Here is a 13,004-nt window from a genome sequence, read left to right as displayed (position 1 = left end):
CCCCCTGGCTCCCATAGAGTATGCCATGCTGTTAGGACTAGAGACATAATGGTACTAGTCTCATTTGATGAAGTAGGTATCCATGGCCTTTCTGTGGTGGGTTACATCTTGAATTAATCACCATCATCATCATCATTAACATTGCATACACTTTCCCTTTTGGCTTGGGATTGTCATTGTCTGAGACATTTCTTATTGGGGTATTTTGTTACTAAAGGCTTGAGTGTGTACTTGTCATTTGACTTGGTTTCCCTGTTTGGATGCCTTTCCTTTCACCAACCACTTTACAAAGAGCATACTGGATACATTCTGTTGTGACATTAATATCAAGGTATTCAGTAACCCAAAGTATGTGGATGGAAGAAAGAAATACAAGAAAGAGCAATGAGAGCAGAAAGGCCAGAAATGGATTGTTGAGACACAGAGGGAGGATAGGAGTGTAAGAATAGAGAGTGGTTAGTGTCTAAGTGTAAAGAGTACTAAACGTATGACAACACTCAATGGTGAGAGAGTATTAAATGTATAAGTGTCAGGAATATTCAATAGAACAGAGCATGTACACTTGCTTGGATGTTTTAGGCAGTGGCTAGGAGAGTGAGAGAGAAAACTGGAGCAAGACATGGGAAGGGCTTTGCCCATAAATGGTTAAAGACACAGTGTCAGCAGCAATGAATACTTTAGAGAAATTTGGTCATATAATTTTAATTATTTGTTTGAATCTATTAATCCCCTGTGGTAAATAATCTGGTAGCTTTTAGAGTTTAATGACACTCAAGAATTTTAAATATTTTTAATAAAAGAGACAGTGAGGGAGAGTAATTTTTTTCTTTTTAAAGGAAGAAATTTAACTGTTACTAATATGCTACATCACATGTGTGTGTGTGTGTGACTGCATGTACACACACACACACATGCACACATGTATACATTGCTGATGTTGTCATATACTAATTGTGAAATCAGATCTTGTTGAGGTCAACTTAACTTTTCATCACTCTGAGATTTTATATATTGAGTGCATATTCCAATTTTTGGTAATTTTTCTGACTATTATTATTATTATTATTATTATTATTATTATTATTATTATTATTATTATTATTATTATTATTATTATTATCCCATATTATCCTGAATTCTTTTTTTTTATCCTGTTTGAATGAAACTTAATAGTTTTATATGTTTTATATGTTACACAGACACCTTACAGAAAATATGACCGAGAAAAGTTGTTTCGTTTTTGAAATAATGTGTGTGCCATATATAGCACGCTATAGAAGTACAATTTAAGTAATTTGTATTGAGTAAATGAATAAAATGAAATGTTCACAATACAATCACAAACCAATATCTTTGGTACAAATCATTGGTTTATCACTGCCAACATGAGTCACAAGTTACTGTCTAATTCAAGACATATAGATCATTGTTTTTATACCAACATTTGCTTATTTTGTGTGGTATGATGCAAAACATGACAAGCATAGTCCTATGTTGCACTTGCAGCATTGCATTAAAGGTCTAGCCATACAGCTTCTTTGTCTTTTACCATTAGGGTTTTTTTTCAACCAAATGATCTTGACCATCAAAATTCGTATTGATTCCTCCAGGTAGTCTGCTTGGTTTTCTTCCACGTCCTTTGGGCTTACATCAAAATCTTTTCAAATAGGTCATAGCTATCTCCTGTTTAAAATCAAGCTGACTCATATTTAATCCACATGTTTTATGAATTTACCAAACATTTGGAATAGCGGCATCTAGCAACCAAGTAAAAATGCTAAGCCATCACTTTTTGTCATGTATACTCACATGATATACATTTATGTTCTGATTCATAAGATCAGTGCCTCCCTTGAAAATATAGCGTTTGATTGCTTCAGGAATAGGCACGCTTACTCTCTTTTTTTTTGAGATGTGCTCAACCTGTTAACAAACTCTTTTGGCTGATCACTATACTGGGTTGACACCAGTTTTACAGCAGCATTATTTAGCCATTGAATAATATTGAGTGTTATCTTTCCTTGTTTATTTTCAACTGAGTGTGCCTCCATATATCCCCATTCTTGCTTTTTAACAGAAGTGACAGACAATAGTGGACACTGTTTTCCTAGCCGATTTCTTCTTACAGTTTCAGTAGCATTATAACCCAAAGTGACTAATCTTTCAAACAAAGTTATTGACATAAATACATTGTCCATATATATATATATATGATAAAGTAATTCTCTTTTTTCCCAATATTGCACATGAAGATGCAATACTGACACAGCACACTTGCCATAATTCATTTCATCTGACTCATTCCCTTGGTATGTTTTTCCCTGATAGAGACCAAAGGCAATCAGTTATCCAGTAGAAGAATTTTGGCACCAAACCTTATATCTGAATCTTATTGGCTTGTTTCTTATGCATTATTTGCATCTGTGTTTCCCTAAGTACTCAATCTGTGCTTCATCACACAAAATATACTGCTTTGTTATAAAATGTTGCAAAAATTTTTCTTACAAGTGTGTAATTAGTTGTCCAATTTAGTATATTTATCACTTGTGTTCAAGCTTTTGTTGTCTTGAAAATGGAGGCATTTTATGATTAAATCAAATTGATCCCTTCTCATAGCTTCATACACAGCCACATTCCTCAAGTCATCACTGGTTGCCCAGTACTGTGCTCTACTAGGCAATGGATTATAGCCTGATACTATCAAAATAGCAAAAAATACTTTTAATTCTTCTTTAGTCACACTTATATCTTGCCAGTTTCTATACAGTGAATATTTTGTACTTTAATTGATAATTTGATTAACTAGCTCTTTGTCAAAAAACAACTCAAAAAGTTCATGATCGTTGACAACATTGTCTTACTGGCACATATGCTGGTGGCACTTGAAAAACATTTGAGTGTGGACTGGCTCCTGTGTAGGTAGTATGTAAAAACACCTTTTGAGTATGGTTTTTGCCAGAACCTCCTGACTGGCCCTCATGTCAGTTTCAAGTAAAAAGCATCCACTACACTCTCGGAGTGGTTGGTGTTAGGAAGGGCATCCAGCTGTAGAAACTTTGCCAGATCAGATTGGGCCTGGTGCAGCCTCTGGCTTACCAGTCTTCAGTCAAACCATCCAACCCATGCCAGCATGGAAAGCAGACATTAAACGATGATGATGATGATGATAATGATGTGTTAGTATGTTTTGCAAGAAATGGCTAAGTTTCTTTCTCTAACATATTATATAATTCAAACTACACAAGTTAACGTGTGAAAAACAAAATAGGAATTTTGAAAGAAGTTTCCATAAAACTAAGTTTTTAAAGATTGAATGGCTGTGGGGGTCCTCAAGAATATAATAGTAATCAAAGGGGTCCATAGATAAAAAATGTTTGAGAATCCCTGGTCTAGTGATTATGGCAAAAGTGGTTGTATGGTGGACACAGTTGAAAAGATTGAGGACAAACACCTTCCTCTTCAGTCAAGTTTTCATTGACTTTTTCAAGGTCAATTTCGAAAGAAAAGTGAAGTTGAAGAGGAAGAGCTCTACTATTACTACTACTACTAACTACCACCACCACCACTACTACTATCTCCCACCACCACCTTTACTACTGTTAGGGTGATGGAGTAGCAGAACTATTGGAATGGTATTTGCTCCCATTTTTTTTTATATTCTAAGATAAAATCTCACAGTGGTTAACTTTGCTTTCTATCCTTCCAAATCTGATAAAAGTAAAGTATCAGTTAAGTACTGTGGTCAATGTAGTCAGCCACCCCTGCACTTCTCCTTAAATCTGTTGACCTTGTGCCTAAATTAGAATCAGTTACCCCGAATTAGGATACCTATGATCAAAGGTATTTTAACTGTGACCCTTCTGTTTTTTTTTTCAGTGGTACAGACTACACTATCTAATGTGTCTTTCCCCTGAATTTTTTTTTAAAAGACAGTGGAGGTGATTTGAGGAAGATTTTAGCTGCTATTTCTTATTTGTTGAATGACCATGCAGAGATTCCCCTATTATTCTTTGTTGTTGTTTTAGTGGTGGTGTTGGTGGACTTACTAGCAGCCACAGTGGTAGTGGTGGTAGTATTAGTGGTGATGGTGGTGGTGGTTGTGGTGGTGGTTGTAGTAGTAGTAGTAGTAGTAGTAGTAGTAGTAGTAGTGATGGCACTGGTGGTGGTGGTAGTGGTGGTGGTGGTGGTAGTGGTGGTGGTGGTGGTGGTAGTAGTAGTGATTGTGTTGGTACCGCTAAAGAATCTTAAGACAGGGTACCCCTTGTGTTGCAAACTTGTCGGCTGTTGCCTAAAGTAAACAACAAAACTAATTAGAAGAAAGTTTACACAGATGCGCATATGCACCTACACATAGAGACACATGCATGCGCACACACACACATACACACAAAGCCAAATGCACACATAAGAATACACACCTACACAAATATACACCCATACAAACACACACACACACACACACACACACACATTCACACAACATGCCCACACTTATGAGACTGTATCATAGATAGTAGGTCAATGTTTCATAAAGAGAAAACTACTTTATTTTTGCCTAATTATTTCTGAATGTAATGTTTAGAAGAAATTAAAATGTCTGGTGTTGTATTTCCGCTTCATATTTATCGCAGTAGAGACTTCATGCTGCGTAAATATGCAACAATTAAAAATTCCTGGTTCACAAGATTTAGGATTGAAAATCCACTGAGTATATTTTTTTAATTAATTTAGAAATATTTTTATTGTTGTTTTCTTCATACATATATTTTTTTAGAAATGCTTTTTGTAAGAATTGTAATAATGATTCTTTTGGCTAGATCAGTGGTTCTCAACTAGGGTCCATATAAGATTTTTGAGGGATCACACAACAAATAGTAAATTGGTGATTCACAATAGTATTTTTAAGGGCCCTTGAAAAAGTTTTGCTTTAAATTGTCTTGCTTGAGAAGACACGTCAAGCCAAGTGAAACTATTCGTCACCATTGCCACTGTTATGTAAGTGGCATCCATGAAATTGTAGTCATGGTTGTTGCTAGTGTCATGTAAATGGCACCCGTGCAGGTGGCACATAAAAAGCATCCATTACACTCTTGGAGTGGTTGGCATTAGGAAGGGTATCCAACCGTGGAAACCATGTCAAAAATAAACTGGAACATGGCGCAGCTCTCCAGCTTATCAGTGTGCATATGCACCAACACAGAGACACATGCGCACACACACATACACACAAACACATACACACATACACACAAAGCCAAATGCACACATAAGAATACACACCTACACATAAATATACACCCACACAGACAGAGGTAATTAGGTTGTCAGGTGGGTTGTGACAGAGAGGTGTTTTGGAGAAATTTTTATTGGTTAAATTCCAGGTATGCTATTGTTTAGAATCTATTATGCATGTAGAACTTTGTAAAGGGGTGTGTATATTTAGGTGTGTCACCTTTAGGTCATGGGATTGTTGTTTAGTGATTCACAAAGAGGAAGTTTTTTTTAGTCAGTGGATGTGTCGATAGTTTTAGTTATTTTGTGTTTTATTGGATTTAATCCTTTGTTTTGACAGTGCAAAGATCAAAGCTTTGCAGGTACAGATAGATGTGCAACTACTGCTGAATGTGTCAGAGCTCCACATAGATAATCATTATTCAGTCAGCTTCCAGTCTAATCATTAGTCTACTCCTGTACTTAGTAGTGTTGCTAATTATGATATAGCAACATTATATAGCAATGTTATAGACATGTAAAAGAAAATTAAGATAATCACAAGTATAAATGAGAGCACTCAGTGAGTGCAAACCTCTGCCAAGGCAACACCAATGTCCTTTCAAATGATTAGCCAGAGATGATTTTTAAAATGAAAATATCTGAAATAAACTTGACTGCTCTCACAAACGAGAATATTAAAAATGAACCTGACCGCTTTCAAAAATTAAGTAAAAAAACAGGAAAAATAATCCAGAATCCTTGTCTGGTACTGGATCGATCCAAAAGTCTAATCAGTTTGTGCCAGTCACAGAGCCAACATTAGGTCTCACAAAGGAAATGACTAGCGACCGAGACTTTTGGAAATATGCTGTGCTCGAGAAGACCCGGTAAGCCAAATGAGATCATAACCTGTGGCCTATGCCAGGAGCGTTACCAGCCCGCTTATGCGTACCTTTTCCTTCTTTGGTCACTAAACTCTGCTTGCGAAGACCTGTTGAGGCAAGTGAAATCAAAATCAAAATCAATTCGATGACTGGCATCTGTGCTAGCGGTGTGCAAAGAGCACCATACGAGTGTGATCGTTGACAGAGCAGCTATTCGAGTATGATTGTTACCAGCGTCGCCTTACTGACACTTATGCCTGTGCTAGTAGGGTGCCAAGAGCACCATCTGAGCGTGATCGTTGCCAGAGCAACCAACTGGCTTCCATACCCGTGGCACGTAAAAGGGCACCATTTGAGCGTGATCGTTACCAACGACGCTTCACTGGCACCTGTGCCAGTGGCACGTGTAAAGAGATTTGAATGAGGTCATTGCCAGTACCGCCTAACTGGCCCCCGTGCCAGTGATACGTAAAAAGCACCCACTACACTCTTGGAGTGGTTGGTGTTAGGAAGGGTATCCAGCTGTAGAAACTCTGCCAGATCAAGATTGGAGCCTGGTGCAGCCATCTGGCTCGCCAGCCCTCAGTCAAAATCGTCCAACCCATGCTAGCATGGAAAGCGGATGTTAAACGATGATGATGATGAAATGTGGAGGTTTCCGGAAAGTACCCTACTATAAAAAATGAGATAACTTGGTTCAAAAGTCTCGTGTACTTTCACAGAACTGAGGATATTTAATTCTGATGCAGTAAGGTTTAAAACATTGGGAGCAATAACAATGGATAGTTCATTTATTTCACTGTTCAGCTGCTCAAGCGACTGAACTATCTCCTGTCACTGCCAAAGTTGCTGTTCTTGTTGTTGAGCCACAGGTCAAACCTGATTCAAATCAGGCATTCATTTCACCACCATGTGTTTCTGGGTTTCATCTTGCTGCATGGCACTTCAGTCAAATGCCTTCTACTGTAATATTGGATTGACTAATGCCATATGAGTGAAATCTAAATGTAGCTGGTACCTGAGAAGTATCATATATGGGTGTATATGTGTGCTTATGTATACTAACGAAACATTTCTATACGTCTTTCGGTATATTAATGCATATGTATGTGTTTATGCATGCTAATGTGTGTGTGTTTGTGTTTACATACAGTAATGTACATGGGGGTGTATGGGGCTAAACATAGAGGAGACAAACAAGGACAGACAAAGGGATTAAGTTGATTTCATCGATCCCAGTGCGTAACTGGTACTTATTTAAACGACTCCGAAGGGATGAAAGTCTAAGTCGGCCTTGACGGAATTTGAACTCAAAACGTAATGGCAGACGAAATACCACTAAGCATTTCGCCTAGCGAAATAATGTATAATAATGTATATTGGTGTATGTGTCTTAATGTATATTAATGTATGTGTGTGTGTTTATGTATGCTGACGTATATATGAGTGTGTTTATGTATGCCAATGTATAAGTCTGTGTGTGTTTATGTATGTTAATGTATAAGTCTGTGTATGTTTATGTATACTGATATATATCAGTGTAAATTTCGTGTAGTGTTTGCCTCTTGAAAGAAAGCAACTTCCTAAAATGAGACACAGCTCAAGGTTTTGGCCATTCAATAAACCAAGTATCAAACTAAGCAATTTAGTTGATACAACTGAAACCTTTGAAAGAAGTGCTACAGCATGGCTGGTTGCTGTCCTATAACTGTAATTCAGTAAAATTAAATATAAGAAAAGAATAAGTTTATAACAAGATGGCGACGGTAACAACAACAACAACAATCCCTTCTGCTATTTTGGAGAAGGGTACGAGTCGATTACATCGACCCCAGTGCTCAACAGGTATTTATTTCATCGACCCTGAAAGGATGAAAGGCAAAGTCTACTCCAGAGGAATTTGATCTCAGAATGTAAAGACAGACGGAATGCCACCAAGCATCTTGTCTAGCATCTAACAATTCTGCTAGCTCAAGCAGAGGGCCTGAAATTTTACTGGAGGATTCCAGCCAATTACAATTGACCCCAATGCTCAACTGGTACTTATTTTATCAACCCTGAGCGGATAAAAAGGCAAAATTGACTTCGGGGGAATTCGAACTCTGAACATAAAGAAAAGCTACTAAGCATTTTGTCTGACGTTTTTATTATTCTACCAGCTCACTGTCTCGATCTTATTTCTTTATTGCCCACAAGGGGCTAAACATAGTGGGGACAAACAAGGACAGACAAACGGATTAAGTCGATTACGTCGACCCCAGTGCGTAAATGGTACTTAATTTATCGACCCCCGAAAGGATGAAAGACAAAGTCAACCTCTCACTGTCTCGATCTTGCCAGCCCGCCTCTTTAACCCTTTCATTACCGTATTTATTTTCATTCAATTAATTTTAAATATAACAAAGAATTTAGTAAAATAACTTAGTTGTCATTAAGCTAGAGTTGGGAACATAAATTGTGACTAAGGTTTGGTGGAAGATTTTAATTCAATACTTATGAAAGCAAGACATTTGTTCTACAGAGCCAGAGGCGGTTTTGGTCAGGTTGGTATCAAAAGGGTTAATTTTAGTAAGTGCCAAAGCTTCAGTCGCTAACATCAGAGCTCAGCATTAACGAAAGTTTAATTAAGGGAGAGAACTCATTCTTCATAAATTCATTTATCCATATAGATAAGCGAGAAAAATAGAATAAAAATATCCAAAATTACATTATTGTTGCGATTTTAGTTTTGATTACGTGATTTTGATTGTCTCGATTGCTGTTATATGCCTGCACTGCGACTGCGCGGAGTTCTGTTCTGTTTGCAGACGACATATTCAGCGTTCGTGAGAATGCAGACGACATGTTCAGCGTTGATTTTTAGTCGAGAATGTAGAAACTCGCTGCATGAAAAATGTTATTGCGTTGAAGTTCGGTTTTGCTTACAATTTAGCAATCTTTGTTAGTATTTTGCTTACAATTTAGCAATCTTTGTTAGTATATTGCAGTATTTTTAGTCGATTAAGACCTTTTAAACTTTGATATTCGAGTTTGGGTTTATAACAATTTAATCGACTAAAAAAAAAAAAAAAATACAGCTAGAGAAAGAGAGAGAATGGACAGCAAATCTATAAAACCAAATTTGTTCACCACTGATCCAAGTTCGAGTCAAACGTGAAAAGAATGGAAATATTGGTTCAGAACTTTTAAAAATTCTTTAGAATCATTTCCTGCTGAACCGCCTATCACTGATGAAAGCAAACTTAGGTGTTTAATAGCACACCTAGATAAAGACGTTTACGAACTCGTAAGTGAATGTGAGAATTACTCAGAAGCAATTCAAACTCTGGAGAGACTGTATGTGAAACCTTTGAGCATTATTTTTGCGAGGCACTTTTTAATAACATGCAAACAATTTACAGAAATTGAAACGACTAGCTAAGGATTGCGGGTACAGAGCTATGGACGCTGAGACTCACAAAAATGAAGCTTTTCGTGACGCATTTATCTCGGGATTAACATCATCTTCAACTCGCCTTAGACTTTTAGAAAATATTCAAGATGCGGTGATAACTTTAGAAGCAATATTTAACCAAGCCCGTTCGCTGGAAGTTGCTCAAAGGAATTCCGAAGTGTATAATAGCAGTCAGTCAGTCTGCTATAAACAGCCATGGAAGCTGTTTGTCAACATTTATTCCACGTGAAGAAGACAAAATCTCAATTCCTGACAGAAACACAGCTTGTGCAGCGACAAAACGAACTAAAAAATCCTGTACCTTTTGCGAATCTAATGAATTTCATCCTAGGTTTAAGTGTCCTGCTAGGCAGAGCAAGTGTTACAAATGTGGATATTTTGGTCATTTTGCTAAAGAAGCCGGTCAGGTAACCGTAAAATTTTTCATAAAACATCAGCAGCTCTTGATGATGGCAACTTCGCTGCGGCTTTATGTCAAGGTGGAGCTACTACTAAAGTTAATTATAAAATAACAGTTGATGGTGCGAAAGCATTTTCTTTGATTGATACTGGCTCTACTATGAATCATATTAGCAAAGACTTTGCAAAGAAAAACAAATTGGTGGTGAAGTCTGAAAGGAATGGAATTAACATGGCTGTCAATGAAAATCGTTCCCAAAATCGTTCAATTGAACTTCATGGAGGAATTTACGAGCAAGTAAAGCTGGTGGTACTTAATAATTTGTTGGTAGATATGATTTTAGGACAATTTTTTTTAAAACAGAATCAACATGTACAAATTAAAAGTAACATTACACTGAGGTTGTTTGAAAATTTAAACTCTGACTGTAAACCCATAGTTACGAAGTCAAGAAGACAGTCCGCCAATAATCAAAAATTTATTGCTGATGCTATAAGCCAAGATCTGGCAGAAGGGATAATTGAACAGGGTGTTTCTCCCTGGGAAGCCCAGGTATTGGTAATATCAGGAGAAAATCATCACAAGAGACTGTGTATTGATTATAGCGAGACTATAAATAAGTTTACGCAATTAGATGGATATCCACTGCCAAATATGCATGACACGGTCACAAAAATAGCTCAATTTAATTATTTTAGCACACTAGATCTCAAAAGTGCATATCATCAAGTTGAGATTCCAGTTGAAGATCAACCTTATACGGCTTTCGAAGCACAGGGAAAATTATATCAAAGCAAACGTATTGCTTTCGGACTTACAAATGTAGTGCCCTGTTTCCAGGGAGTGATCGATAATATAATCAAAAGCCATAATTGTACAGCCACTTTTGCATATATCAACAACGTAACTGTGTGTGGTAAATCGAAGGAAGAACATGATCGAAATTTAAAGCATTTTCTTCAAGTTGCTAAGGACTGTAATTTAACTTTTAATGAAACCAGATGCATTTACAGCACTACGATTGCTTGGTTATGAAATTCAAAATGGTAACTTGAAACCTGACCCTGACCAGGTAAAACCCTTACTAGAACTACCTATTCTTAGAACCCACAAAGCATTGAGTCGAATTGTTGGTCTGTTTGCGTATTATTCTAAATGGATTCCCAAATTCTCTGACAAGATAAAACCGTTGGTTGATACTAAATATTTTCCTTTGAATGAACTAGCCTTATCAAGTTTAAAAACTTTATGAAATGATTTAGCAAACACTACCTTAAAAGTGATTCATGAAAGCCTTCCTTTCTCAATAGAAACAGACGCATCGGAGGTAGCTATATCTGGCATTTTACATCAAAACAGAAAGCCAGTCGTATTTTTTTAAGAACCCTCAACCCAAATGAGCGTCGTCATTCTTGTATTGAAAAAGAGGTGACAGCAACTGTAGAATCTGTGAGAAAATGGTCTCATTTTCTTCTTGGACGTAACTTCACACTAATAACTGATCAAAACAGTGTGGCTTTTATGTTTAATTGTCAAAAGCGCAGTAAACCTAAAAACGAAAAGATAATGTGTTAGCAAATCAAACTGATCCCAGGATGACACAGCGCTGCATGAATATGATACAGTTCATTATCAGTCGTAGCTGCGCAATAAGTACGCGATAAAGTATCAGATGCAACATTAATAAATTTGATATCATTTACCGCCAAGGCAAGTTTAATGTTGCATCTGATACTTTATCGTGTACTTATTGCGCAGCTACGACTGATAATGAACTGTATCATATTCATGCAGCGCTGTGTCATCCTGGGATCACACGATTGTTTCATTATATTAAAGTTAAGAATTTACCTTACTCCGCAGATGATGTAAAATGTATAACTAACAATTGTGTAATATGTTGTGAGGTGAAACCTCGCTTTACTAAAACCTCTGTTTCATCAGTAATTAAATCTACTCAAGCTTTTGAAAGATTGAGTGTTGATTTTAAATGACCCCTACCTTCAGTGTACCAGCTCACCACCTGAGAGGTTGCTTATATTACTTGTTTGTAAGTTATTGAGAATTAGCTTGTCAACATATCTTGGTGATTAATTGCTTAACATACACACTTTAAAATTATCAATGAGACTAACTAGTCATAAAATTATTCTTAGCATTTTCTTTTGTGGTTGATTTGAAAATACCAAAATACCTGAGACCACCCTTGGTTCTATGATACAAAACTTTGTGTTTTAAAGTGAGCTAAATTAAAACCTACCATCAGAATTTGTCATTATGTCCCAAATACCAGCTTTAATAATAACAAATTTATTTTGCTAAAGCTGTATATCTCAGTAGAAATATGGTAAGGAAAAGGTGAAAAAGAATTTATTATACAGCTCAACTTAAATCTTACTTCAGTTCTTGAACTTAGCTTATATACTTGTTGAAGATATTAATATGAAATCTGACCATCGGTAACAGATAACATCTACTGTAGGTATAGAGGCAACTCATTTCTATACATTGTATTGAAGCACTACTATTTAAGTGTGATTTGAACTTGCAGGCTTATAGAGCAGAGCTCTATAAAAGTTAGAGTTCTTCTAACAAGTTTCTATATAGTATCTATCCACCCAAATTCAATCATAAAAACTTAGGTCAATCCAAGCTATAGTAAAGACACTTGCTCAAGATGTCACACAGTGAGAATGAACTCTGACCTCATGGTTGTGAAGTTAGCTCCTTAACCACTCAGTGATGCTTGCATTTGAAATGTGTGTGTGTGTGCATATAATATATATATATATATATATATGAGGGTGCATAGCCTAGTGGTTAGGGTAATGCACTCATGATTGCCAGATTGTGATTACAATTCCTAGTGGAATTTCAGGCCTTGTGCCTTTAGTAGAAAGGATTATTATTATTATTGCTGTTATTAATATAGGCTCAAAGACAGCAGATTTTGAAGGGATTAGCTGATATCATTGACCTCCAATTCATGACTGATACTTTATTTTGAAAGGCAATGGTGACCTTTGCAGGATTTGAACTCAGAATGTATAGA

General features: G+C 36.5%; 1 protein-coding gene across 9 annotated transcripts in view; it reads left to right on the top strand.

Annotated features, from left to right (window-relative positions):
- Positions 1-13,004, top strand: part of LOC115210341 (nesprin-1) — an 870,646-nt gene that overhangs the window by 139,198 nt on the left and 718,444 nt on the right. The window lies entirely within an intron of this gene.

This window comes from Octopus sinensis, linkage group LG4, assembly GCF_006345805.1.
Source record: "Octopus sinensis linkage group LG4, ASM634580v1, whole genome shotgun sequence".
Classification (NCBI taxonomy): domain Eukaryota; kingdom Metazoa; phylum Mollusca; class Cephalopoda; order Octopoda; family Octopodidae; genus Octopus; species Octopus sinensis.
This window is presented reverse-complemented; position numbering and strand designations above follow the sequence as displayed.